The 26,372-nt window shown below is 70.6% G+C and overlaps 13 non-coding genes across 13 annotated transcripts; all 13 read left to right on the forward strand.

The window, feature by feature from the left end:
* Positions 1 to 1,619: 1,619 nt before the first annotated feature.
* LOC135364984 (5S ribosomal RNA) lies at positions 1,620 to 1,738 on the forward strand. Its single transcript, XR_010412792.1, has one exon. It is a non-coding gene; the product is annotated as a 5S ribosomal RNA (ribosomal RNA).
* Positions 1,739 to 3,553: 1,815 nt separating this feature from the next.
* On the forward strand, positions 3,554 to 3,672 carry LOC135364985 (5S ribosomal RNA). The gene has a single exon (XR_010412793.1). It is a non-coding gene; the product is annotated as a 5S ribosomal RNA (ribosomal RNA).
* Positions 3,673 to 5,482: 1,810 nt separating this feature from the next.
* LOC135364987 (5S ribosomal RNA) lies at positions 5,483 to 5,601 on the forward strand. The gene has a single exon (XR_010412795.1). It is a non-coding gene; the product is annotated as a 5S ribosomal RNA (ribosomal RNA).
* A 1,816-nt stretch (positions 5,602 to 7,417) lies between these two features.
* LOC135364988 (5S ribosomal RNA) lies at positions 7,418 to 7,536 on the forward strand. Its single transcript, XR_010412796.1, has one exon. It is a non-coding gene; the product is annotated as a 5S ribosomal RNA (ribosomal RNA).
* Positions 7,537 to 9,347: 1,811 nt separating this feature from the next.
* LOC135364989 (5S ribosomal RNA) lies at positions 9,348 to 9,466 on the forward strand. Its single transcript, XR_010412797.1, has one exon. It is a non-coding gene; the product is annotated as a 5S ribosomal RNA (ribosomal RNA).
* A 1,827-nt stretch (positions 9,467 to 11,293) lies between these two features.
* On the forward strand, positions 11,294 to 11,412 carry LOC135364990 (5S ribosomal RNA). The gene has a single exon (XR_010412798.1). It is a non-coding gene; the product is annotated as a 5S ribosomal RNA (ribosomal RNA).
* Positions 11,413 to 13,223: 1,811 nt separating this feature from the next.
* On the forward strand, positions 13,224 to 13,342 carry LOC135364991 (5S ribosomal RNA). Its single transcript, XR_010412799.1, has one exon. It is a non-coding gene; the product is annotated as a 5S ribosomal RNA (ribosomal RNA).
* Positions 13,343 to 15,157: 1,815 nt separating this feature from the next.
* LOC135364992 (5S ribosomal RNA) lies at positions 15,158 to 15,276 on the forward strand. Its single transcript, XR_010412800.1, has one exon. It is a non-coding gene; the product is annotated as a 5S ribosomal RNA (ribosomal RNA).
* A 1,811-nt stretch (positions 15,277 to 17,087) lies between these two features.
* On the forward strand, positions 17,088 to 17,206 carry LOC135364993 (5S ribosomal RNA). The gene has a single exon (XR_010412801.1). It is a non-coding gene; the product is annotated as a 5S ribosomal RNA (ribosomal RNA).
* A 1,814-nt stretch (positions 17,207 to 19,020) lies between these two features.
* Positions 19,021 to 19,139, forward strand: LOC135364994 (5S ribosomal RNA). Its single transcript, XR_010412802.1, has one exon. It is a non-coding gene; the product is annotated as a 5S ribosomal RNA (ribosomal RNA).
* A 1,809-nt stretch (positions 19,140 to 20,948) lies between these two features.
* On the forward strand, positions 20,949 to 21,067 carry LOC135364995 (5S ribosomal RNA). Its single transcript, XR_010412803.1, has one exon. It is a non-coding gene; the product is annotated as a 5S ribosomal RNA (ribosomal RNA).
* A 1,813-nt stretch (positions 21,068 to 22,880) lies between these two features.
* LOC135364996 (5S ribosomal RNA) lies at positions 22,881 to 22,999 on the forward strand. The gene has a single exon (XR_010412804.1). It is a non-coding gene; the product is annotated as a 5S ribosomal RNA (ribosomal RNA).
* A 1,811-nt stretch (positions 23,000 to 24,810) lies between these two features.
* LOC135364998 (5S ribosomal RNA) lies at positions 24,811 to 24,929 on the forward strand. Its single transcript, XR_010412806.1, has one exon. It is a non-coding gene; the product is annotated as a 5S ribosomal RNA (ribosomal RNA).
* The last annotated feature ends 1,443 nt before the right edge of the window (positions 24,930 to 26,372 follow it).

Here is a 26,372-nt window from a genome sequence, read left to right on the forward strand (position 1 = left end):
AGCCCTTGGGCCTCCAAGCCACCACGCCCACGCACACCGGATCCAGAGGGGTGGGCTGGGGGTCGATGGGGGCGGGCGGGGTGGGCGAAGGCGACGCCTTCGGAGGGAGGGAACGCGGGAGGGCGACGATGACCCTGGCACCGATGGGCCGGGGCCAGCGCGGGCCGGACGGCACCCGCTCTGGGCAGGCGTGTCCTCCCATGGTCCTGCGCCTCGGGCCCTCATCCCCAGATCCCCTAGCCATTCCATCGGGCCGCCCGGAGCGCACGACCGCACTGGGCAACTGGCCCCACCTTAGGCCTGGGCCCGCCTCCACCTTGTCCCCAGCAGCCCTGGGGTGCGCTCCCACCCGCGGGCATTCCCTTCCTTCCCTTGGAACACCGTCCCTTTGCCCCCGTGCCGGGGGTCCCCGCTCCGGGTGGGCAGGACACAAGATGGCCGGTCGCCCGGGGCCTCCCCCCTTGGCGCCCGGGACCACCCGCTGGCACCAGAATCCGTGCTTAGTCTCCCTGCAACAGCGAAGCGAAGACCGAGGCTCGCTCGCTCAGCAAGATGGGGAGAGGGGGGCGCCCTGCACCTCGCCCCAAAGCAGCCCCCCATATAAAGGACGACAGCAGAGGAGGAATCGCCCACATGCCCCGAGGACCAGAGTGGGTCCAGGGCGGGAACGGGAGCAGAGCGGGTCTCGTGACGCCTTGGCTGCGCATCTCGGCCCCGAGGGGCTCCTCGGTGCCCAGAGCCCACCCAAGCACGACCACCCTCCCGAGGGCTAGCTGCCTAGCCAACACAGTCTCCTCCTGTTTGTGTGTGTGTGTGGGGGGGGGATGGGTGGGGGGGTGGGTGGGGGTGTGGGGGTGTGGGGGTGTGTGGGGTGTGTGGGGTGTGGGGTGTGGGGTGGGGGGTGTGTGTCTGTTTCTGTGGTGTGCCCCTGTGTCTCCGTCCCTGTCCGCATCCAGGTCAGGGTCCGCGTCTGTCTGTCTTGGGGCCAGAGCGGGGGCGTGTGTTGGATACTCTGTCTGTGTCTCCCTCTCTGTCTCTCTCTTCCTCTCTGTCTACATCTCCGTCCGTCCGTGTCTCTGTCTTTCCCCGTGGGTCTGTGCGTCTGTCTATGCCAGCCGGCTTCTGGTGTCCCTCAGTCGGGTCCTCTTGTCGGTGGGTGGGCAGGGGAAGGGTGGCGGAGGAAGGGCGACGGGGTTGGGCTGATGAGGAGGGTCCCTGGGGGCGCCGGTGGCTCCGGGTTGGCTTGGAACCAGGCCGGGGTGGAGAGGCGGAAGGGCCTGGTGGCGGGCCTGGCTTGCCCTAAGGGCGGCGGGTGGGGCGCCGGGGGTGGGGGGGCGCGGAGAACAGCGCGCGGGCCACGCCCCCCGCGCCCCGACGCTCCCCTTGGCCCTCTCGGGAGCCAGGCGGCGGCCCCCGGGTCTGGAGAGTATCGGGCCGTGAGAGCGCTCGGTGTTCCGCGACTGCGGGGCGCTGGAGGCGCCACGTCCTCTGGGCGGTTTGGCAGGCAGGCAGGTGCAAGGCACAGGGCAGGCGTGGGGCGGTTGGGGGCTGAGGAGGGGCACGGCTGCGGCCCGGAGGCGCAGAGCAGGCTCTTAGGGCGGCCAGCGGCAGCCGCACACGTCTACGGCCATACCACCCTGAACGCGCCCGATCTCGTCTGATCTCGGAAGCTAAGCAGGGTCGGGCCTGGTTAGTACTTGGATGGGAGACCGCCTGGGAATACCGGGTGCTGTAGGCTTTTTTTCTTTGCCTTTTCTTTCCCCTTCGGCCTCCCTTCCTCTCCCTTCGCCGCCACAGTCCCCCCCCCCGCCCCGCCCCCTCCGCCCCTTGCCCAACAAGGCCTCCTGCAAACGCCCGGTGCCCCCCTGGCCCCTCGCCAGCCGCGCACCGCACCGAGGGTCCCTGTCTCGCAGCTTGTGCCCGCTGCACCGGCAGGCAGCCCCCAGCCCTTCCACCTCACAGCCACCACGCCCACGCACACCCGATCCAGAGGGGCGGGCTGGGGGAGGTGGGGGCGGGCTGGGTGGGCGGAGGCGGCGGCTTCGCAGGGAGGGAAAGGGGGAGGGCGGCGAGGACCGCCCGCGGGCTTGGGGCGGGGGGAGCGCGGGCGGGACGGCACCCCGTCTCGGCAGGCGTGCCCTCCCAAGGTCCTGCGCCTCGGGGCCTCATCCCCGGAGCCCCTAGCCATTCCCTTGGGCCGCCCCGAGTGCACAAGCGCACCGGGCAACCGGCCCCACCTTAGGCCTGGGCCCGCCTCCACCTTCTCCCCACCCGCCCTGGGCTGCGCTCCCGCGCGCGCGGGCATTCCCTTCCTTCCCGCGGAACACCGTCCCTCTGCCCCCAGGCCGGGGGTCCTCGCTCCGTGTGGGCAGGACACAAGATGGCCGACCGCCCGGGGCCTCCCCCGTTGGCACCCGGGACCACCCGTTGGCCCCCGACTCCGTGCTCAGTGTCCCCGCAACAGCGAAGCGCACAGCGAGGCTCGCTCGCTCGGCAAGACGGCGGGAGGGGGCGGCCCTGCACCACGCCCCAAAGCGGCCCCCCAAATAAAGGACGAGAGCAGAGGAGGAATCGCCCGCACGCCCCCAGGCCCAGAGTGGGTCCTGGGCGGGAACGGGAGCAGGGCGGGTCTCCTGAGGCCTTGGCTGCGCGACCTCGGCCCCGGGGGGCTCCTCGGTGCCCAGAGCCCACCCAAGCACGACCACCCTCCCGAGGAGGGCTAGCTGCCTAGCCAACACAGTCTCTTCCTCTGTGTGTGTGTGTGTGTGTGTGTGTGTGGTGTGTGTGTGGTGTGTGTGGTGTGTGTGTGGTGTGTGTGTCTGTTTCTGGGGTGTGCCCCTGTGTCTCCGTCCCTGTCCGCATCCAGGTCAGGGTCCGCGTCTGTCTGTCTTGGGGCCAGAGCGGGGGTGTGTGTTGGATACTCTGTCTGTGTTCTCCCTCTCTGTCCCTCTCTTCCTCTCTGTCTACATCTCCGTCCGTCCGTCCGTCCGTGTCTCTGTCTTTCCCCGTGGGTCTGTGCGTCTGTCTATGCCAGCCGGCTTCCGGTGTCCCTCAGTCGGGTCCTCTTGTCGGTGGGTGGGCAGGGGAAGGGTGGCGGAGGAAGGGCGACGGGGTTGGGCTGATGAGGAGGGTCCCTGGGGGCGCCGGTGGCTCCGGGTTGGCTTGGAGCCAGGCGGGGTGGAGAGGCAGAAAGGCCTGGTGGCCGGCCTGGCTTGGCCTAGGGCGACGGGTGGGACGCTGGGGGTGGGGGGCGCGGAAAACACCTCAGGGGCCGCGCCCACCGCGCCCCGCCCCGACGCTTCCCTTTGCCATGCCGGTAGCCAGGAGGCGGTGGGGCGGCGGCGGCCCCCGGGACTGGAGAGTCCCCGGCAGGGAGAGCGCCCGGACTTCCACGACTGCGGGGCACCGGAGGGGCCACGTCCCCTGGGCGGCTGGCAGGCAGGCAGGTGCAAGGCGCAGGGCAGGCGGGGTTCGGGTGAGGGCTGAGGAGGGGCACGGCTGGGCCCGGGAGGCGCAGAGCAGGCTCTTAGGGCGGCCAGCGGCAGCCGCACACGTCTACGGCCATACCACCCTGAACGCGCCCGATCTCGTCTGATCTCGGAAGCTAAGCAGGGTCGGGCCTGGTTAGTACTTGGATGGGAGACCGCCTGGGAATACCGGGTGCTGTAGGCTTTTTTCTTTGCCTTTTCTTTCCCCTTGGGCCACCCTTCCCATACCTTTACCGCCACAGCACCCCGCCCCCTTGCCCAACTAGGCTTCCTCCAAACGCCCCGTGCCCCCCTGGCCCCTCGCCAGCCGCGCACCGCACCGCGAGTCCCTGGCTCGCAGCAGGTGCCCCCTGCAGGGGCAGGCGTCTTCCAGCCAGCCCTTGGGCCTCCAAGCCACCACGCCCACGCACACCGGATCCAGAGGGGTGGGCTGGGGGTCGATGGGGGCGGGCGGGGTGGGCGAAGGCGACGCCTTCGGAGGGAGGGAACGCGGGAGGGCGACGATGACCCTGGCACCGATGGGCCGGGGCCAGCGCGGGCCGGACGGCACCCGCTCTGGGCAGGCGTGTCCTCCCATGGTCCTGCGCCTCGGGCCCTCATCCCCAGATCCCCTAGCCATTCCATCGGGCCGCCCGGAGCGCACGACCGCACTGGGCAACTGGCCCCACCTTAGGCCTGGGCCCGCCTCCACCTTGTCCCCAGCAGCCCTGGGGTGCGCTCCCACCCGCGGGCATTCCCTTCCTTCCCTTGGAACACCGTCCCTTTGCCCCCGTGCCGGGGGTCCCCGCTCCGGGTGGGCAGGACACAAGATGGCCGGTCGCCCGGGGCCTCCCCCCTTGGCGCCCGGGACCACCCGCTGGCACCAGAATCCGTGCTTAGTCTCCCTGCAACAGCGAAGCGAAGACCGAGGCTCGCTCGCTCAGCAAGATGGGGAGAGGGGGGCGCCCTGCACCTCGCCCCAAAGCAGCCCCCCATATAAAGGACGACAGCAGAGGAGGAATCGCCCACATGCCCCGAGGACCAGAGTGGGTCCAGGGCGGGAACGGGAGCAGAGCGGGTCTCGTGACGCCTTGGCTGCGCATCTCGGCCCCGAGGGGCTCCTCGGTGCCCAGAGCCCACCCAAGCACGACCACCCTCCCGAGGGCTAGCTGCCTAGCCAACACAGTCTCCTCCTGTTTGTGTGTGTGTGTGGGGGGGGGATGGGTGGGGGGGTGGGTGGGGGTGTGGGGGTGTGGGGGTGTGTGGGGTGTGTGGGGTGTGGGGTGTGGGGTGGGGGGTGTGTGTCTGTTTCTGTGGTGTGCCCCTGTGTCTCCGTCCCTGTCCGCATCCAGGTCAGGGTCCGCGTCTGTCTGTCTTGGGGCCAGAGCGGGGGCGTGTGTTGGATACTCTGTCTGTGTCTCCCTCTCTGTCTCTCTCTTCCTCTCTGTCTACATCTCCGTCCGTCCGTGTCTCTGTCTTTCCCCGTGGGTCTGTGCGTCTGTCTATGCCAGCCGGCTTCTGGTGTCCCTCAGTCGGGTCCTCTTGTCGGTGGGTGGGCAGGGGAAGGGTGGCGGAGGAAGGGCGACGGGGTTGGGCTGATGAGGAGGGTCCCTGGGGGCGCCGGTGGCTCCGGGTTGGCTTGGAACCAGGCCGGGGTGGAGAGGCGGAAGGGCCTGGTGGCGGGCCTGGCTTGCCCTAAGGGCGGCGGGTGGGGCGCCGGGGGTGGGGGGGCGCGGAGAACAGCGCGCGGGCCACGCCCCCCGCGCCCCGACGCTCCCCTTGGCCCTCTCGGGAGCCAGGCGGCGGCCCCCGGGTCTGGAGAGTATCGGGCCGTGAGAGCGCTCGGTGTTCCGCGACTGCGGGGCGCTGGAGGCGCCACGTCCTCTGGGCGGTTTGGCAGGCAGGCAGGTGCAAGGCACAGGGCAGGCGTGGGGCGGTTGGGGGCTGAGGAGGGGCACGGCTGCGGCCCGGAGGCGCAGAGCAGGCTCTTAGGGCGGCCAGCGGCAGCCGCACACGTCTACGGCCATACCACCCTGAACGCGCCCGATCTCGTCTGATCTCGGAAGCTAAGCAGGGTCGGGCCTGGTTAGTACTTGGATGGGAGACCGCCTGGGAATACCGGGTGCTGTAGGCTTTTTTTCTTTGCCTTTTCTTTCCCCTTCGGCCTCCCTTCCTCTCCCTTCGCCGCCACAGTCCCCCCCCCCCGCCCCGCCCCCTCCGCCCCTTGCCCAACAAGGCCTCCTGCAAACGCCCGGTGCCCCCCTGGCCCCTCGCCAGCCGCGCACCGCACCGAGGGTCCCTGTCTCGCAGCTTGTGCCCGCTGCACCGGCAGGCAGCCCCCAGCCCTTCCACCTCACAGCCACCACGCCCACGCACACCCGATCCAGAGGGGCGGGCTGGGGGAGGTGGGGGCGGGCTGGGTGGGCGGAGGCGGCGGCTTCGCAGGGAGGGAAAGGGGGAGGGCGGCGAGGACCGCCCGCGGGCTTGGGGCGGGGGGAGCGCGGGCGGGACGGCACCCCGTCTCGGCAGGCGTGCCCTCCCAAGGTCCTGCGCCTCGGGGCCTCATCCCCGGAGCCCCTAGCCATTCCCTTGGGCCGCCCCGAGTGCACAAGCGCACCGGGCAACCGGCCCCACCTTAGGCCTGGGCCCGCCTCCACCTTCTCCCCACCCGCCCTGGGCTGCGCTCCCGCGCGCGCGGGCATTCCCTTCCTTCCCGCGGAACACCGTCCCTCTGCCCCCAGGCCGGGGGTCCTCGCTCCGTGTGGGCAGGACACAAGATGGCCGACCGCCCGGGGCCTCCCCCGTTGGCACCCGGGACCACCCGTTGGCCCCCGACTCCGTGCTCAGTGTCCCCGCAACAGCGAAGCGCACAGCGAGGCTCGCTCGCTCGGCAAGACGGCGGGAGGGGGCGGCCCTGCACCACGCCCCAAAGCGGCCCCCCAAATAAAGGACGAGAGCAGAGGAGGAATCGCCCGCACGCCCCCAGGCCCAGAGTGGGTCCTGGGCGGGAACGGGAGCAGGGCGGGTCTCCTGAGGCCTTGGCTGCGCGACCTCGGCCCCGGGGGGCTCCTCGGTGCCCAGAGCCCACCCAAGCACGACCACCCTCCCGAGGAGGGCTAGCTGCCTAGCCAACACAGTCTCTTCCTCTGTGTGTGTGTGTGTGTGTGTGTGTGTGGTGTGTGTGTGGTGTGTGTGGTGTGTGTGTGGTGTGTGTGTCTGTTTCTGGGGTGTGCCCCTGTGTCTCCGTCCCTGTCCGCATCCAGGTCAGGGTCCGCGTCTGTCTGTCTTGGGGCCAGAGCGGGGGTGTGTGTTGGATACTCTGTCTGTGTTCTCCCTCTCTGTCCCTCTCTTCCTCTCTGTCTACATCTCCGTCCGTCCGTCCGTCCGTGTCTCTGTCTTTCCCCGTGGGTCTGTGCGTCTGTCTATGCCAGCCGGCTTCCGGTGTCCCTCAGTCGGGTCCTCTTGTCGGTGGGTGGGCAGGGGAAGGGTGGCGGAGGAAGGGCGACGGGGTTGGGCTGATGAGGAGGGTCCCTGGGGGCGCCGGTGGCTCCGGGTTGGCTTGGAGCCAGGCGGGGTGGAGAGGCAGAAAGGCCTGGTGGCCGGCCTGGCTTGGCCTAGGGCGACGGGTGGGACGCTGGGGGTGGGGGGCGCGGAAAACACCTCAGGGGCCGCGCCCACCGCGCCCCGCCCCGACGCTTCCCTTTGCCATGCCGGTAGCCAGGAGGCGGTGGGGCGGCGGCGGCCCCCGGGACTGGAGAGTCCCCGGCAGGGAGAGCGCCCGGACTTCCACGACTGCGGGGCACCGGAGGGGCCACGTCCCCTGGGCGGCTGGCAGGCAGGCAGGTGCAAGGCGCAGGGCAGGCGGGGTTCGGGTGAGGGCTGAGGAGGGGCACGGCTGGGCCCGGGAGGCGCAGAGCAGGCTCTTAGGGCGGCCAGCGGCAGCCGCACACGTCTACGGCCATACCACCCTGAACGCGCCCGATCTCGTCTGATCTCGGAAGCTAAGCAGGGTCGGGCCTGGTTAGTACTTGGATGGGAGACCGCCTGGGAATACCGGGTGCTGTAGGCTTTTTTCTTTGCCTTTTCTTTCCCCTTGGGCCACCCTTCCCATACCTTTACCGCCACAGCACCCCGCCCCCTTGCCCAACTAGGCTTCCTCCAAACGCCCCGTGCCCCCCTGGCCCCTCGCCAGCCGCGCACCGCACCGCGAGTCCCTGGCTCGCAGCAGGTGCCCCCTGCAGGGGCAGGCGTCTTCCAGCCAGCCCTTGGGCCTCCAAGCCACCACGCCCACGCACACCGGATCCAGAGGGGTGGGCTGGGGGTCGATGGGGGCGGGCGGGGTGGGCGAAGGCGACGCCTTCGGAGGGAGGGAACGCGGGAGGGCGACGATGACCCTGGCACCGATGGGCCGGGGCCAGCGCGGGCCGGACGGCACCCGCTCTGGGCAGGCGTGTCCTCCCATGGTCCTGCGCCTCGGGCCCTCATCCCCAGATCCCCTAGCCATTCCATCGGGCCGCCCGGAGCGCACGACCGCACTGGGCAACTGGCCCCACCTTAGGCCTGGGCCCGCCTCCACCTTGTCCCCAGCAGCCCTGGGGTGCGCTCCCACCCGCGGGCATTCCCTTCCTTCCCTTGGAACACCGTCCCTTTGCCCCCGTGCCGGGGGTCCCCGCTCCGGGTGGGCAGGACACAAGATGGCCGGTCGCCCGGGGCCTCCCCCCTTGGCGCCCGGGACCACCCGCTGGCACCAGAATCCGTGCTTAGTCTCCCTGCAACAGCGAAGCGAAGACCGAGGCTCGCTCGCTCAGCAAGATGGGGAGAGGGGGGCGCCCTGCACCTCGCCCCAAAGCAGCCCCCCATATAAAGGACGACAGCAGAGGAGGAATCGCCCACATGCCCCGAGGACCAGAGTGGGTCCAGGGCGGGAACGGGAGCAGAGCGGGTCTCGTGACGCCTTGGCTGCGCATCTCGGCCCCGAGGGGCTCCTCGGTGCCCAGAGCCCACCCAAGCACGACCACCCTCCCGAGGGCTAGCTGCCTAGCCAACACAGTCTCCTCCTGTTTGTGTGTGTGGGGGGGCGGGGGGATGGGTGGGGGGGTGGGTGGGGGTGTGGGGGTGTGGGGGTGTGTGGGGTGTGTGGGGTGTGGGGTGTGGGGTGGGGGGTGTGTGTCTGTTTCTGTGGTGTGCCCCTGTGTCTCCGTCCCTGTCCGCATCCAGGTCAGGGTCCGCGTCTGTCTGTCTTGGGGCCAGAGCGGGGGCGTGTGTTGGATACTCTGTCTGTGTCTCCCTCTCTGTCTCTCTCTTCCTCTCTGTCTACATCTCCGTCCGTCCGTGTCTCTGTCTTTCCCCGTGGGTCTGTGCGTCTGTCTATGCCAGCCGGCTTCTGGTGTCCCTCAGTCGGGTCCTCTTGTCGGTGGGTGGGCAGGGGAAGGGTGGCGGAGGAAGGGCGACGGGGTTGGGCTGATGAGGAGGGTCCCTGGGGGCGCCGGTGGCTCCGGGTTGGCTTGGAACCAGGCCGGGGTGGAGAGGCGGAAGGGCCTGGTGGCGGGCCTGGCTTGCCCTAAGGGCGGCGGGTGGGGCGCCGGGGGTGGGGGGGCGCGGAGAACAGCGCGCGGGCCACGCCCCCCGCGCCCCGACGCTCCCCTTGGCCCTCTCGGGAGCCAGGCGGCGGCCCCCGGGTCTGGAGAGTATCGGGCCGTGAGAGCGCTCGGTGTTCCGCGACTGCGGGGCGCTGGAGGCGCCACGTCCTCTGGGCGGTTTGGCAGGCAGGCAGGTGCAAGGCACAGGGCAGGCGTGGGGCGGTTGGGGGCTGAGGAGGGGCACGGCTGCGGCCCGGAGGCGCAGAGCAGGCTCTTAGGGCGGCCAGCGGCAGCCGCACACGTCTACGGCCATACCACCCTGAACGCGCCCGATCTCGTCTGATCTCGGAAGCTAAGCAGGGTCGGGCCTGGTTAGTACTTGGATGGGAGACCGCCTGGGAATACCGGGTGCTGTAGGCTTTTTTTCTTTGCCTTTTCTTTCCCCTTCGGCCTCCCTTCCTCTCCCTTCGCCGCCACAGCCCCCCCCCCCGCCCCGCCCCCTCCGCCCCTTGCCCAACAAGGCCTCCTGCAAACGCCCGGTGCCCCCCTGGCCCCTCGCCAGCCGCGCACCGCACCGAGGGTCCCTGTCTCGCAGCTTGTGCCCGCTGCACCGGCAGGCAGCCCCCAGCCCTTCCACCTCACAGCCACCACGCCCACGCACACCCGATCCAGAGGGGCGGGCTGGGGGAGGTGGGGGCGGGCTGGGTGGGCGGAGGCGGCGGCTTCGCAGGGAGGGAAAGGGGGAGGGCGGCGAGGACCGCCCGCGGGCTTGGGGCGGGGGGAGCGCGGGCGGGACGGCACCCCGTCTCGGCAGGCGTGCCCTCCCAAGGTCCTGCGCCTCGGGGCCTCATCCCCGGAGCCCCTAGCCATTCCCTTGGGCCGCCCCGAGTGCACAAGCGCACCGGGCAACCGGCCCCACCTTAGGCCTGGGCCCGCCTCCACCTTCTCCCCACCCGCCCTGGGCTGCGCTCCCGCGCGCGCGGGCATTCCCTTCCTTCCCGCGGAACACCGTCCCTCTGCCCCCAGGCCGGGGGTCCTCGCTCCGTGTGGGCAGGACACAAGATGGCCGACCGCCCGGGGCCTCCCCCGTTGGCACCCGGGACCACCCGTTGGCCCCCGACTCCGTGCTCAGTGTCCCCGCAACAGCGAAGCGCACAGCGAGGCTCGCTCGCTCGGCAAGACGGCGGGAGGGGGCGGCCCTGCACCACGCCCCAAAGCGGCCCCCCAAATAAAGGATGAGAGCAGAGGAGGAATCGCCCGCACGCCCCCAGGCCCAGAGTGGGTCCTGGGCGGGAACGGGAGCAGGGCGGGTCTCCTGAGGCCTTGGCTGCGCGACCTCGGCCCCGGGGGGCTCCTCGGTGCCCAGAGCCCACCCAAGCACGACCACCCTCCCGAGGAGGGCTAGCTGCCTAGCCAACACAGTCTCTTCCTCTGTGTGTGTGTGTGTGTGTGTGTGTGTGGTGTGTGTGTGGTGTGTGTGGTGTGTGTGTGGTGTGTGTGTCTGTTTCTGGGGTGTGCCCCTGTGTCTCCGTCCCTGTCCGCATCCAGGTCAGGGTCCGCGTCTGTCTGTCTTGGGGCCAGAGCGGGGGTGTGTGTTGGATACTCTGTCTGTGTTCTCCCTCTCTGTCCCTCTCTTCCTCTCTGTCTACATCTCCGTCCGTCCGTCCGTCCGTGTCTCTGTCTTTCCCCGTGGGTCTGTGCGTCTGTCTATGCCAGCCGGCTTCTGGTGTCCCTCAGTCGGGTCCTCTTGTCGGTGGGTGGGCAGGGGAAGGGTGGCGGAGGAAGGGCGACGGGGTTGGGCTGATGAGGAGGGTCCCTGGGGGCGCCGGTGGCTCCGGGTTGGCTTGGAGCCAGGCGGGGTGGAGAGGCAGAAAGGCCTGGTGGCCGGCCTGGCTTGGCCTAGGGCGACGGGTGGGACGCTGGGGGTGGGGGTGGGGGTGGGGGGCGCGGAAAACACCTCAGGGGCCGCGCCCACCGCGCCCCGCCCCGACGCTTCCCTTTGCCATGCCGGTAGCCAGGAGGCGGTGGGGCGGCGGCGGCCCCCGGGACTGGAGAGTCCCCGGCAGGGAGAGCGCCCGGACTTCCACGACTGCGGGGCACCGGAGGGGCCACGTCCCCTGGGCGGCTGGCAGGCAGGCAGGTGCAAGGCGCAGGGCAGGCGGGGTTCGGGTGAGGGCTGAGGAGGGGCACGGCTGGGCCCGGGAGGCGCAGAGCAGGCTCTTAGGGCGGCCAGCGGCAGCCGCACACGTCTACGGCCATACCACCCTGAACGCGCCCGATCTCGTCTGATCTCGGAAGCTAAGCAGGGTCGGGCCTGGTTAGTACTTGGATGGGAGACCGCCTGGGAATACCGGGTGCTGTAGGCTTTTTTCTTTGCCTTTTCTTTCCCCTTGGGCCACCCTTCCCATACCTTTACCGCCACAGCACCCCGCCCCCTTGCCCAACTAGGCTTCCTCCAAACGCCCCGTGCCCCCCTGGCCCCTCGCCAGCCGCGCACCGCACCGCGAGTCCCTGGCTCGCAGCAGGTGCCCCCTGCAGGGGCAGGCGTCTTCCAGCCAGCCCTTGGGCCTCCAAGCCACCACGCCCACGCACACCGGATCCAGAGGGCTGGGCTGGGGGTCGATGGGGGCGGGCGGGGTGGGCGAAGGCGACGCCTTCGGAGGGAGGGAACGCGGGAGGGCGACGAAGACCCTGGCACCGATGGGCCGGGGCCAGCGCGGGCCGGACGGCACCCGCTCTGGGCAGGCGTGTCCTCCCATGGTCCTGCGCCTCGGGCCCTCATCCCCACATCCCCTAGCCATTCCATCGGGCCGCCCGGAGCGCACGACCGCACTGGGCAACTGGCCCCACCTTAGGCCTGGGCCCGCCTCCACCTTGTCCCCAGCAGCCCTGGGGTGCGCTCCCACCCGCGGGCATTCCCTTCCTTCCCTTGGAACACCGTCCCTTTGCCCCCGTGCCGGGGGTCCCCGCTCCGGGTGGGCAGGACACAAGATGGCCGGTCGCCCGGGGCCTCCCCCCTTGGCGCCCGGGACCACCCGCTGGCACCAGAATCCGTGCTTAGTCTCCCTGCAACAGCGAAGCGAAGACCGAGGCTCGCTCGCTCAGCAAGATGGGGAGAGGGGGGCGCCCTGCACCTCGCCCCAAAGCAGCCCCCCATATAAAGGACGACAGCAGAGGAGGAATCGCCCACATGCCCCGAGGACCAGAGTGGGTCCAGGGCGGGAACGGGAGCAGAGCGGGTCTCGTGACGCCTTGGCTGCGCATCTCGGCCCCGAGGGGCTCCTCGGTGCCCAGAGCCCACCCAAGCACGACCACCCTCCCGAGGGCTAGCTGCCTAGCCAACACAGTCTCCTCCTGTTTGTGTGTGTGGGGGGGCGGGGGGATGGGTGGGGGGGTGGGTGGGGGTGTGGGGGTGTGGGGGTGTGTGGGGTGTGTGGGGTGTGGGGTGTGGGGTGGGGGGTGTGTGTCTGTTTCTGTGGTGTGCCCCTGTGTCTCCGTCCCTGTCCGCATCCAGGTCAGGGTCCGCGTCTGTCTGTCTTGGGGCCAGAGCGGGGGCGTGTGTTGGATACTCTGTCTGTGTCTCCCTCTCTGTCTCTCTCTTCCTCTCTGTCTACATCTCCGTCCGTCCGTGTCTCTGTCTTTCCCCGTGGGTCTGTGCGTCTGTCTATGCCAGCCGGCTTCTGGTGTCCCTCAGTCGGGTCCTCTTGTCGGTGGGTGGGCAGGGGAAGGGTGGCGGAGGAAGGGCGACGGGGTTGGGCTGATGAGGAGGGTCCCTGGGGGCGCCGGTGGCTCCGGGTTGGCTTGGAACCAGGCCGGGGTGGAGAGGCGGAAGGGCCTGGTGGCGGGCCTGGCTTGCCCTAAGGGCGGCGGGTGGGGCGCCGGGGGTGGGGGGGCGCGGAGAACAGCGCGCGGGCCACGCCCCCCGCGCCCCGACGCTCCCCTTGGCCCTCTCGGGAGCCAGGCGGCGGCCCCCGGGTCTGGAGAGTATCGGGCCGTGAGAGCGCTCGGTGTTCCGCGACTGCGGGGCGCTGGAGGCGCCACGTCCTCTGGGCGGTTTGGCAGGCAGGCAGGTGCAAGGCACAGGGCAGGCGTGGGGCGGTTGGGGGCTGAGGAGGGGCACGGCTGCGGCCCGGAGGCGCAGAGCAGGCTCTTAGGGCGGCCAGCGGCAGCGGCACACGTCTACGGCCATACCACCCTGAACGCGCCCGATCTCGTCTGATCTCGGAAGCTAAGCAGGGTCGGGCCTGGTTAGTACTTGGATGGGAGACCGCCTGGGAATACCGGGTGCTGTAGGCTTTTTTTCTTTGCCTTTTCTTTCCCCTTCGGCCTCCCTTCCTCTCCCTTCGCCGCCACAGTCCCCCCCCCCCCGCCCCGCCCCCTCCGCCCCTTGCCCAACAAGGCCTCCTGCAAACGCCCGGTGCCCCCCTGGCCCCTCGCCAGCCGCGCACCGCACCGAGGGTCCCTGTCTCGCAGCTTGTGCCCGCTGCACCGGCAGGCAGCCCCCAGCCCTTCCACCTCACAGCCACCACGCCCACGCACACCCGATCCAGAGGGGCGGGCTGGGGGAGGTGGGGGCGGGCTGGGTGGGCGGAGGCGGCGGCTTCGCAGGGAGGGAAAGGGGGAGGGCGGCGAGGACCGCCCGCGGGCTTGGGGCGGGGGGAGCGCGGGCGGGACGGCACCCCGTCTCGGCAGGCGTGCCCTCCCAAGGTCCTGCGCCTCGGGGCCTCATCCCCGGAGCCCCTAGCCATTCCCTTGGGCCGCCCCGAGTGCACAAGCGCACCGGGCAACCGGCCCCACCTTAGGCCTGGGCCCGCCTCCACCTTCTCCCCACCCGCCCTGGGCTGCGCTCCCGCGCGCGCGGGCATTCCCTTCCTTCCCGTGGAACACCGTCCCTCTGCCCCCAGGCCGGGGGTCCTCGCTCCGTGTGGGCAGGACACAAGATGGCCGACCGCCCGGGGCCTCCCCCGTTGGCACCCGGGACCACCCGTTGGCCCCCGACTCCGTGCTCAGTGTCCCCGCAACAGCGAAGCGCACAGCGAGGCTCGCTCGCTCGGCAAGACGGCGGGAGGGGGCGGCCCTGCACCACGCCCCAAAGCGGCCCCCCAAATAAAGGACGAGAGCAGAGGAGGAATCGCCCGCACGCCCCCAGGCCCAGAGTGGGTCCTGGGCGGGAACGGGAGCAGGGCGGGTCTCCTGAGGCCTTGGCTGCGCGACCTCGGCCCCGGGGGGCTCCTCGGTGCCCAGAGCCCACCCAAGCACGACCACCCTCCCGAGGAGGGCTAGCTGCCTAGCCAACACAGTCTCTTCCTCTGTGTGTGTGTGTGTGTGTGTGTGTGGTGTGTGTGTGGTGTGTGTGGTGTGTGTGTGGTGTGTGTGTCTGTTTCTGGGGTGTGCCCCTGTGTCTCCGTCCCTGTCCGCATCCAGGTCAGGGTCCGCGTCTGTCTGTCTTGGGGCCAGAGCGGGGGTGTGTGTTGGATACTCTGTCTGTGTTCTCCCTCTCTGTCCCTCTCTTCCTCTCTGTCTACATCTCCGTCCGTCCGTCCGTCCGTGTCTCTGTCTTTCCCCGTGGGTCTGTGCGTCTGTCTATGCCAGCCGGCTTCCGGTGTCCCTCAGTCGGGTCCTCTTGTCGGTGGGTGGGCAGGGGAAGGGTGGCGGAGGAAGGGCGACGGGGTTGGGCTGATGAGGAGGGTCCCTGGGGGCGCCGGTGGCTCCGGGTTGGCTTGGAGCCAGGCGGGGTGGAGAGGCAGAAAGGCCTGGTGGCCGGCCTGGCTTGGCCTAGGGCGACGGGTGGGACGCTGGGGGTGGGGGGCGCGGAAAACACCTCAGGGGCCGCGCCCACCGCGCCCCGCCCCGACGCTTCCCTTTGCCATGCCGGTAGCCAGGAGGCGGTGGGGCGGCGGCGGCCCCCGGGACTGGAGAGTCCCCGGCAGGGAGAGCGCCCGGACTTCCACGACTGCGGGGCACCGGAGGGGCCACGTCCCCTGGGCGGCTGGCAGGCAGGCAGGTGCAAGGCGCAGGGCAGGCGGGGTTCGGGTGAGGGCTGAGGAGGGGCACGGCTGGGCCCGGGAGGCGCAGAGCAGGCTCTTAGGGCGGCCAGCGGCAGCCGCACACGTCTACGGCCATACCACCCTGAACGCGCCCGATCTCGTCTGATCTCGGAAGCTAAGCAGGGTCGGGCCTGGTTAGTACTTGGATGGGAGACCGCCTGGGAATACCGGGTGCTGTAGGCTTTTTTCTTTGCCTTTTCTTTCCCCTTGGGCCACCCTTCCCATACCTTTACCGCCACAGCACCCCGCCCCCTTGCCCAACTAGGCTTCCTCCAAACGCCCCGTGCCCCCCTGGCCCCTCGCCAGCCGCGCACCGCACCGCGAGTCCCTGGCTCGCAGCAGGTGCCCCCTGCAGGGGCAGGCGTCTTCCAGCCAGCCCTTGGGCCTCCAAGCCACCACGCCCACGCACACCGGATCCAGAGGGGTGGGCTGGGGGTCGATGGGGGCGGGCGGGGTGGGCGAAGGCGACGCCTTCGGAGGGAGGGAACGCGGGAGGGCGACGATGACCCTGGCACCGATGGGCCGGGGCCAGCGCGGGCCGGACGGCACCCGCTCTGGGCAGGCGTGTCCTCCCATGGTCCTGCGCCTCGGGCCCTCATCCCCACATCCCCTAGCCATTCCATCGGGCCGCCCGGAGCGCACGACCGCACTGGGCAACTGGCCCCACCTTAGGCCTGGGCCCGCCTCCACCTTGTCCCCAGCAGCCCTGGGGTGCGCTCCCACCCGCGGGCATTCCCTTCCTTCCCTTGGAACACCGTCCCTTTGCCCCCGTGCCGGGGGTCCCCGCTCCGGGTGGGCAGGACACAAGATGGCCGGTCGCCCGGGGCCTCCCCCCTTGGCGCCCGGGACCACCCGCTGGCACCAGAATCCGTGCTTAGTCTCCCTGCAACAGCGAAGCGAAGACCGAGGCTCGCTCGCTCAGCAAGATGGGGAGAGGGGGGCGCCCTGCACCTCGCCCCAAAGCAGCCCCCCATATAAAGGACGACAGCAGAGGAGGAATCGCCCACATGCCCCGAGGACCAGAGTGGGTCCAGGGCGGGAACGGGAGCAGAGCGGGTCTCGTGACGCCTTGGCTGCGCATCTCGGCCCCGAGGGGCTCCTCGGTGCCCAGAGCCCACCCAAGCACGACCACCCTCCCGAGGGCTAGCTGCCTAGCCAACACAGTCTCCTCCTGTTTGTGTGTGTGGGGGGGCGGGGGGATGGGTGGGGGGGTGGGTGGGGGTGTGGGGGTGTGGGGGTGTGTGGGGTGTGTGGGGTGTGGGGTGTGGGGTGGGGGGTGTGTGTCTGTTTCTGTGGTGTGCCCCTGTGTCTCCGTCCCTGTCCGCATCCAGGTCAGGGTCCGCGTCTGTCTGTCTTGGGGCCAGAGCGGGGGCGTGTGTTGGATACTCTGTCTGTGTCTCCCTCTCTGTCTCTCTCTTCCTCTCTGTCTACATCTCCGTCCGTCCGTGTCTCTGTCTTTCCCCGTGGGTCTGTGCGTCTGTCTATGCCAGCCGGCTTCTGGTGTCCCTCAGTCGGGTCCTCTTGTCGGTGGGTGGGCAGGGGAAGGGTGGCGGAGGAAGGGCGACGGGGTTGGGCTGATGAGGAGGGTCCCTGGGGGCGCCGGTGGCTCCGGGTTGGCTTGGAACCAGGCCGGGGTGGAGAGGCGGAAGGGCCTGGTGGCGGGCCTGGCTTGCCCTAAGGGCGGCGGGTGGGGCGCCGGGGGTGGGGGGGCGCGGAGAACAGCGCGCGGGCCACGCCCCCCGCGCCCCGACGCTCCCCTTGGCCCTCTCGGGAGCCAGGCGGCGGCCCCCGGGTCTGGAGAGTATCGGGCCGTGAGAGCGCTCGGTGTTCCGCGACTGCGGGGCGCTGGAGGCGCCACGTCCTCTGGGCGGTTTGGCAGGCAGGCAGGTGCAAGGCACAGGGCAGGCGTGGGGCGGTTGGGGGCTGAGGAGGGGCACGGCTGCGGCCCGGAGGCGCAGAGCAGGCTCTTAGGGCGGCCAGCGGCAGCGGCACACGTCTACGGCCATACCACCCTGAACGCGCCCGATCTCGTCTGATCTCGGAAGCTAAGCAGGGTCGGGCCTGGTTAGTACTTGGATGGGAGACCGCCTGGGAATACCGGGTGCTGTAGGCTTTTTTTCTTTGCCTTTTCTTTCCCCTTCGGCCTCCCTTCCTCTCCCTTCGCCGCCACAGTCCCCCCCCCCCGCCCCGCCCCCTCCGCCCCTTGCCCAACAAGGCCTCCTGCAAACGCCCGGTGCCCCCCTGGCCCCTCGCCAGCCGCGCACCGCACCGAGGGTCCCTGTCTCGCAGCTTGTGCCCGCTGCACCGGCAGGCAGCCCCCAGCCCTTCCACCTCACAGCCACCACGCCCACGCACACCCGATCCAGAGGGGCGGGCTGGGGGAGGTGGGGGCGGGCTGGGTGGGCGGAGGCGGCGGCTTCGCAGGGAGGGAAAGGGGGAGGGCGGCGAGGACCGCCCGCGGGCTTGGGGCGGGGGGAGCGCGGGCGGGACGGCACCCCGTCTCGGCAGGCGTGCCCTCCCAAGGTCCTGCGCCTCGGGGCCTCATCCCCGGAGCCCCTAGCCATTCCCTTGGGCCGCCCCGAGTGCACAAGCGCACCGGGCAACCGGCCCCACCTTAGGCCTGGGCCCGCCTCCACCTTCTCCCCACCCGCCCTGGGCTGCGCTCCCGCGCGCGCGGGCATTCCCTTCCTTCCCGCGGAACACCGTCCCTCTGCCCCCAGGCCGGGGGTCCTCGCTCCGTGTGGGCAGGACACAAGATGGCCGACCGCCCGGGGCCTCCCCCGTTGGCACCCGGGACCACCCGTTGGCCCCCGACTCCGTGCTCAGTGTCCCCGCAACAGCGAAGCGCACAGCGAGGCTCGCTCGCTCGGCAAGACGGCGGGAGGGGGCGGCCCTGCACCACGCCCCAAAGCGGCCCCCCAAATAAAGGACGAGAGCAGAGGAGGAATCGCCCGCACGCCCCCAGGCCCAGAGTGGGTCCTGGGCGGGAACGGGAGCAGGGCGGGTCTCCTGAGGCCTTGGCTGCGCGACCTCGGCCCCGGGGGGCTCCTCGGTGCCCAGAGCCCACCCAAGCACGACCACCCTCCCGAGGAGGGCTAGCTGCCTAGCCAACACAGTCTCTTCCTCTGTGTGTGTGTGTGTGTGTGTGTGTGGTGTGTGTGTGGTGTGTGTGGTGTGTGTGTGGTGTGTGTGTCTGTTTCTGGGGTGTGCCCCTGTGTCTCCGTCCCTGTCCGCATCCAGGTCAGGGTCCGCGTCTGTCTGTCTTGGGGCCAGAGCGGGGGTGTGTGTTGGATACTCTGTCTGTGTTCTCCCTCTCTGTCCCTCTCTTCCTCTCTGTCTACATCTCCGTCCGTCCGTCCGTCCGTGTCTCTGTCTTTCCCCGTGGGTCTGTGCGTCTGTCTATGCCAGCCGGCTTCCGGTGTCCCTCAGTCGGGTCCTCTTGTCGGTGGGTGGGCAGGGGAAGGGTGGCGGAGGAAGGGCGACGGGGTTGGGCTGATGAGGAGGGTCCCTGGGGGCGCCGGTGGCTCCGGGTTGGCTTGGAGCCAGGCGGGGTGGAGAGGCAGAAAGGCCTGGTGGCCGGCCTGGCTTGGCCTAGGGCGACGGGTGGGACGCTGGGGGTGGGGGGCGCGGAAAACACCTCAGGGGCCGCGCCCACCGCGCCCCGCCCCGACGCTTCCCTTTGCCATGCCGGTAGCCAGGAGGCGGTGGGGCGGCGGCGGCCCCCGGGACTGGAGAGTCCCCGGCAGGGAGAGCGCCCGGACTTCCACGACTGCGGGGCACCGGAGGGGCCACGTCCCCTGGGCGGCTGGCAGGCAGGCAGGTGCAAGGCGCAGGGCAGGCGGGGTTCGGGTGAGGGCTGAGGAGGGGCACGGCTGGGCCCGGGAGGCGCAGAGCAGGCTCTTAGGGCGGCCAGCGGCAGCCGCACACGTCTACGGCCATACCACCCTGAACGCGCCCGATCTCGTCTGATCTCGGAAGCTAAGCAGGGTCGGGCCTGGTTAGTACTTGGATGGGAGACCGCCTGGGAATACCGGGTGCTGTAGGCTTTTTTCTTTGCCTTTTCTTTCCCCTTGGGCCACCCTTCCCATACCTTTACCGCCACAGCACCCCGCCCCCTTGCCCAACTAGGCTTCCTCCAAACGCCCCGTGCCCCCCTGGCCCCTCGCCAGCCGCGCACCGCACCGCGAGTCCCTGGCTCGCAGCAGGTGCCCCCTGCAGGGGCAGGCGTCTTCCAGCCAGCCCTTGGGCCTCCAAGCCACCACGCCCACGCACACCGGATCCAGAGGGGTGGGCTGGGGGTCGATGGGGGCGGGCGGGGTGGGCGAAGGCGACGCCTTCGGAGGGAGGGAACGCGGGAGGGCGACGATGACCCTGGCACCGATGGGCCGGGGCCAGCGCGGGCCGGACGGCACCCGCTCTGGGCAGGCGTGTCCTCCCATGGTCCTGCGCCTCGGGCCCTCATCCCCAGATCCCCTAGCCATTCCATCGGGCCGCCCGGAGCGCACGACCGCACTGGGCAACTGGCCCCACCTTAGGCCTGGGCCCGCCTCCACCTTGTCCCCAGCAGCCCTGGGGTGCGCTCCCACCCGCGGGCATTCCCTTCCTTCCCTTGGAACACCGTCCCTTTGCCCCCGTGCCGGGGGTCCCCGCTCCGGGTGGGCAGGACACAAGATGGCCGGTCGCCCGGGGCCTCCCCCCTTGGCGCCCGGGACCACCCGCTGGCACCAGAATCCGTGCTTAGTCTCCCTGCAACAGCGAAGCGAAGACCGAGGCTCGCTCGCTCAGCAAGATGGGGAGAGGGGGGCGCCCTGCACCTCGCCCCAAAGCAGCCCCCCATATAAAGGACGACAGCAGAGGAGGAATCGCCCACATGCCCCGAGGACCAGAGTGGGTCCAGGGCGGGAACGGGAGCAGAGCGGGTCTCGTGACGCCTTGGCTGCGCATCTCGGCCCCGAGGGGCTCCTCGGTGCCCAGAGCCCACCCAAGCACGACCACCCTCCCGAGGGCTAGCTGCCTAGCCAACACAGTCTCCTCCTGTTTGTGTGTGTGTGTGTGGGGGGATGGGTGGGGGGGTGGGTGGGGGTGTGGGGGTGTGGGGGTGTGTGGGGTGTGTGGGGTGTGGGGTGTGGGGTGGGGGGTGTGTGTCTGTTTCTGTGGTGTGCCCCTGTGTCTCCGTCCCTGTCCGCATCCAGGTCAGGGTCCGCGTCTGTCTGTCTTGGGGCCAGAGCGGGGGCGTGTGTTGGATACTCTGTCTGTGTCTCCCTCTCTGTCTCTCTCTTCCTCTCTGTCTACATCTCCGTCCGTCCGTGTCTCTGTCTTTCCCCGTGGGTCTGTGCGTCTGTCTATGCCAGCCGGCTTCTGGTGTCCCTCAGTCGGGTCCTCTTGTCGGTGGGTGGGCAGGGGAAGGGTGGCGGAGGAAGGGCGACGGGGTTGGGCTGATGAGGAGGGTCCCTGGGGGCGCCGGTGGCTCCGGGTTGGCTTGGAACCAGGCCGGGGTGGAGAGGCGGAAGGGCCTGGTGGCGGGCCTGGCTTGCCCTAAGGGCGGCGGGTGGGGCGCCGGGGGTGGGGGGGCGCGGAGAACAGCGCGCGGGCCACGCCCCCCGCGCCCCGACGCTCCCCTTGGCCCTCTCGGGAGCCAGGCGGCGGCCCCCGGGTCTGGAGAGTATCGGGCCGTGAGAGCGCTCGGTGTTCCGCGACTGCGGGGCGCTGGAGGCGCCACGTCCTCTGGGCGGTTTGGCAGGCAGGCAGGTGCAAGGCACAGGGCAGGCGTGGGGCGGTTGGGGGCTGAGGAGGGGCACGGCTGCGGCCCGGAGGCGCAGAGCAGGCTCTTAGGGCGGCCAGCGGCAGCGGCACACGTCTACGGCCATACCACCCTGAACGCGCCCGATCTCGTCTGATCTCGGAAGCTAAGCAGGGTCGGGCCTGGTTAGTACTTGGATGGGAGACCGCCTGGGAATACCGGGTGCTGTAGGCTTTTTTTCTTTGCCTTTTCTTTCCCCTTCGGCCTCCCTTCCTCTCCCTTCGCCGCCACAGTCCCCCCCCCCGCCCCGCCCCCTCCGCCCCTTGCCCAACAAGGCCTCCTGCAAACGCCCGGTGCCCCCCTGGCCCCTCGCCAGCCGCGCACCGCACCGAGGGTCCCTGTCTCGCAGCTTGTGCCCGCTGCACCGGCAGGCAGCCCCCAGCCCTTCCACCTCACAGCCACCACGCCCACGCACACCCGATCCAGAGGGGCGGGCTGGGGGAGGTGGGGGCGGGCTGGGTGGGCGGAGGCGGCGGCTTCGCAGGGAGGGAAAGGGGGAGGGCGGCGAGGACCGCCCGCGGGCTTGGGGCGGGGGGAGCGCGGGCGGGACGGCACCCCGTCTCGGCAGGCGTGCCCTCCCAAGGTCCTGCGCCTCGGGGCCTCATCCCCGGAGCCCCTAGCCATTCCCTTGGGCCGCCCCGAGTGCACAAGCGCACCGGGCAACCGGCCCCACCTTAGGCCTGGGCCCGCCTCCACCTTCTCCCCACCCGCCCTGGGCTGCGCTCCCGCGCGCGCGGGCATTCCCTTCCTTCCCGCGGAACACCGTCCCTCTGCCCCCAGGCCGGGGGTCCTCGCTCCGTGTGGGCAGGACACAAGATGGCCGACCGCCCGGGGCCTCCCCCGTTGGCACCCGGGACCACCCGTTGGCCCCCGACTCCGTGCTCAGTGTCCCCGCAACAGCGAAGCGCACAGCGAGGCTCGCTCGCTCGGCAAGACGGCGGGAGGGGGCGGCCCTGCACCACGCCCCAAAGCGGCCCCCCAAATAAAGGACGAGAGCAGAGGAGGAATCGCCCGCACGCCCCCAGGCCCAGAGTGGGTCCTGGGCGGGAACGGGAGCAGGGCGGGTCTCCTGAGGCCTTGGCTGCGCGACCTCGGCCCCGGGGGGCTCCTCGGTGCCCAGAGCCCACCCAAGCACGACCACCCTCCCGAGGAGGGCTAGCTGCCTAGCCAACACAGTCTCTTCCTCTGTGTGTGTGTGTGTGTGTGTGTGTGGTGTGTGTGTGGTGTGTGTGGTGTGTGTGTGGTGTGTGTGTCTGTTTCTGGGGTGTGCCCCTGTGTCTCCGTCCCTGTCCGCATCCAGGTCAGGGTCCGCGTCTGTCTGTCTTGGGGCCAGAGCGGGGGTGTGTGTTGGATACTCTGTCTGTGTTCTCCCTCTCTGTCCCTCTCTTCCTCTCTGTCTACATCTCCGTCCGTCCGTCCGTCCGTGTCTCTGTCTTTCCCCGTGGGTCTGTGCGTCTGTCTATGCCAGCCGGCTTCCGGTGTCCCTCAGTCGGGTCCTCTTGTCGGTGGGTGGGCAGGGGAAGGGTGGCGGAGGAAGGGCGACGGGGTTGGGCTGATGAGGAGGGTCCCTGGGGGCGCCGGTGGCTCCGGGTTGGCTTGGAGCCAGGCGGGGTGGAGAGGCAGAAAGGCCTGGTGGCCGGCCTGGCTTGGCCTAGGGCGACGGGTGGGACGCTGGGGGTGGGGGGCGCGGAAAACACCTCAGGGGCCGCGCCCACCGCGCCCCGCCCCGACGCTTCCCTTTGCCATGCCGGTAGCCAGGAGGCGGTGGGGCGGCGGCGGCCCCCGGGACTGGAGAGTCCCCGGCAGGGAGAGCGCCCGGACTTCCACGACTGCGGGGCACCGGAGGGGCCACGTCCCCTGGGCGGCTGGCAGGCAGGCAGGTGCAAGGCGCAGGGCAGGCGGGGTTCGGGTGAGGGCTGAGGAGGGGCACGGCTGGGCCCGGGAGGCGCAGAGCAGGCTCTTAGGGCGGCCAGCGGCAGCCGCACACGTCTACGGCCATACCACCCTGAACGCGCCCGATCTCGTCTGATCTCGGAAGCTAAGCAGGGTCGGGCCTGGTTAGTACTTGGATGGGAGACCGCCTGGGAATACCGGGTGCTGTAGGCTTTTTTCTTTGCCTTTTCTTTCCCCTTGGGCCACCCTTCCCATACCTTTACCGCCACAGCACCCCGCCCCCTTGCCCAACTAGGCTTCCTCCAAACGCCCCGTGCCCCCCTGGCCCCTCGCCAGCCGCGCACCGCACCGCGAGTCCCTGGCTCGCAGCAGGTGCCCCCTGCAGGGGCAGGCGTCTTCCAGCCAGCCCTTGGGCCTCCAAGCCACCACGCCCACGCACACCGGATCCAGAGGGGTGGGCTGGGGGTCGATGGGGGCGGGCGGGGTGGGCGAAGGCGACGCCTTCGGAGGGAGGGAACGCGGGAGGGCGACGATGACCCTGGCACCGATGGGCCGGGGCCAGCGCGGGCCGGACGGCACCCGCTCTGGGCAGGCGTGTCCTCCCATGGTCCTGCGCCTCGGGCCCTCATCCCCAGATCCCCTAGCCATTCCATCGGGCCGCCCGGAGCGCACGACCGCACTGGGCAACTGGCCCCACCTTAGGCCTGGGCCCGCCTCCACCTTGTCCCCAGCAGCCCTGGGGTGCGCTCCCACCCGCGGGCATTCCCTTCCTTCCCTTGGAACACCGTCCCTTTGCCCCCGTGCCGGGGGTCCCCGCTCCGGGTGGGCAGGACACAAGATGGCCGGTCGCCCGGGGCCTCCCCCCTTGGCGCCCGGGACCACCCGCTGGCACCAGAATCCGTGCTTAGTCTCCCTGCAACAGCGAAGCGAAGACCGAGGCTCGCTCGCTCAGCAAGATGGGGAGAGGGGGGCGCCCTGCACCTCGCCCCAAAGCAGCCCCCCATATAAAGGACGACAGCAGAGGAGGAATCGCCCACATGCCCCGAGGACCAGAGTGGGTCCAGGGCGGGAACGGGAGCAGAGCGGGTCTCGTGACGCCTTGGCTGCGCATCTCGGCCCCGAGGGGCTCCTCGGTGCCCAGAGCCCACCCAAGCACGACCACCCTCCCGAGGGCTAGCTGCCTAGCCAACACAGTCTCCTCCTGTTTGTGTGTGTGGGGGGGCGGGGGGATGGGTGGGGGGGTGGGTGGGGGTGTGGGGGTGTGGGGGTGTGTGGGGTGTGTGGGGTGTGGGGTGTGGGGTGGGGGGTGTGTGTCTGTTTCTGTGGTGTGCCCCTGTGTCTCCGTCCCTGTCCGCATCCAGGTCAGGGTCCGCGTCTGTCTGTCTTGGGGCCAGAGCGGGGGCGTGTGTTGGATACTCTGTCTGTGTCTCCCTCTCTGTCTCTCTCTTCCTCTCTGTCTACATCTCCGTCCGTCCGTGTCTCTGTCTTTCCCCGTGGGTCTGTGCGTCTGTCTATGCCAGCCGGCTTCTGGTGTCCCTCAGTCGGGTCCTCTTGTCGGTGGGTGGGCAGGGGAAGGGTGGCGGAGGAAGGGCGACGGGGTTGGGCTGATGAGGAGGGTCCCTGGGGGCGCCGGTGGCTCCGGGTTGGCTTGGAACCAGGCCGGGGTGGAGAGGCGGAAGGGCCTGGTGGCGGGCCTGGCTTGCCCTAAGGGCGGCGGGTGGGGCGCCGGGGGTGGGGGGGCGCGGAGAACAGCGCGCGGGCCACGCCCCCCGCGCCCCGACGCTCCCCTTGGCCCTCTCGGGAGCCAGGCGGCGGCCCCCGGGTCTGGAGAGTATCGGGCCGTGAGAGCGCTCGGTGTTCCGCGACTGCGGGGCGCTGGAGGCGCCACGTCCTCTGGGCGGTTTGGCAGGCAGGCAGGTGCAAGGCACAGGGCAGGCGTGGGGCGGTTGGGGGCTGAGGAGGGGCACGGCTGCGGCCCGGAGGCGCAGAGCAGGCTCTTAGGGCGGCCAGCGGCAGCGGCACACGTCTACGGCCATACCACCCTGAACGCGCCCGATCTCGTCTGATCTCGGAAGCTAAGCAGGGTCGGGCCTGGTTAGTACTTGGATGGGAGACCGCCTGGGAATACCGGGTGCTGTAGGCTTTTTTTCTTTGCCTTTTCTTTCCCCTTCGGCCTCCCTTCCTCTCCCTTCGCCGCCACAGTCCCCCCCCCCCGCCCCGCCCCCTCCGCCCCTTGCCCAACAAGGCCTCCTGCAAACGCCCGGTGCCCCCCTGGCCCCTCGCCAGCCGCGCACCGCACCGAGGGTCCCTGTCTCGCAGCTTGTGCCCGCTGCACCGGCAGGCAGCCCCCAGCCCTTCCACCTCACAGCCACCACGCCCACGCACACCCGATCCAGAGGGGCGGGCTGGGGGAGGTGGGGGCGGGCTGGGTGGGCGGAGGCGGCGGCTTCGCAGGGAGGGAAAGGGGGAGGGCGGCGAGGACCGCCCGCGGGCTTGGGGCGGGGGGAGCGCGGGCGGGACGGCACCCCGTCTCGGCAGGCGTGCCCTCCCAAGGTCCTGCGCCTCGGGGCCTCATCCCCGGAGCCCCTAGCCATTCCCTTGGGCCGCCCCGAGTGCACAAGCGCACCGGGCAACCGGCCCCACCTTAGGCCTGGGCCCGCCTCCACCTTCTCCCCACCCGCCCTGGGCTGCGCTCCCGCGCGCGCGGGCATTCCCTTCCTTCCCGCGGAACACCGTCCCTCTGCCCCCAGGCCGGGGGTCCTCGCTCCGTGTGGGCAGGACACAAGATGGCCGACCGCCCGGGGCCTCCCCCGTTGGCACCCGGGACCACCCGTTGGCCCCCGACTCCGTGCTCAGTGTCCCCGCAACAGCGAAGCGCACAGCGAGGCTCGCTCGCTCGGCAAGACGGCGGGAGGGGGCGGCCCTGCACCACGCCCCAAAGCGGCCCCCCAAATAAAGGACGAGAGCAGAGGAGGAATCGCCCGCACGCCCCCAGGCCCAGAGTGGGTCCTGGGCGGGAACGGGAGCAGGGCGGGTCTCCTGAGGCCTTGGCTGCGCGACCTCGGCCCCGGGGGGCTCCTCGGTGCCCAGAGCCCACCCAAGCACGACCACCCTCCCGAGGAGGGCTAGCTGCCTAGCCAACACAGTCTCTTCCTCTGTGTGTGTGTGTGTGTGTGTGTGTGGTGTGTGTGTGGTGTGTGTGGTGTGTGTGTGGTGTGTGTGTCTGTTTCTGGGGTGTGCCCCTGTGTCTCCGTCCCTGTCCGCATCCAGGTCAGGGTCCGCGTCTGTCTGTCTTGGGGCCAGAGCGGGGGTGTGTGTTGGATACTCTGTCTGTGTTCTCCCTCTCTGTCCCTCTCTTCCTCTCTGTCTACATCTCCGTCCGTCCGTCCGTCCGTGTCTCTGTCTTTCCCCGTGGGTCTGTGCGTCTGTCTATGCCAGCCGGCTTCCGGTGTCCCTCAGTCGGGTCCTCTTGTCGGTGGGTGGGCAGGGGAAGGGTGGCGGAGGAAGGGCGACGGGGTTGGGCTGATGAGGAGGGTCCCTGGGGGCGCCGGTGGCTCCGGGTTGGCTTGGAGCCAGGCGGGGTGGA

The sequence above is a fragment of the Mirounga angustirostris genome, unplaced genomic scaffold (genome assembly GCF_029215605.1).
Source record: "Mirounga angustirostris isolate CCGP_5_RB_7025 unplaced genomic scaffold, mMirAng1.0.hap1 SCAF_6, whole genome shotgun sequence".
In the NCBI taxonomy this organism is placed as follows: Eukaryota; Metazoa; Chordata; class Mammalia; order Carnivora; family Phocidae; genus Mirounga; species Mirounga angustirostris.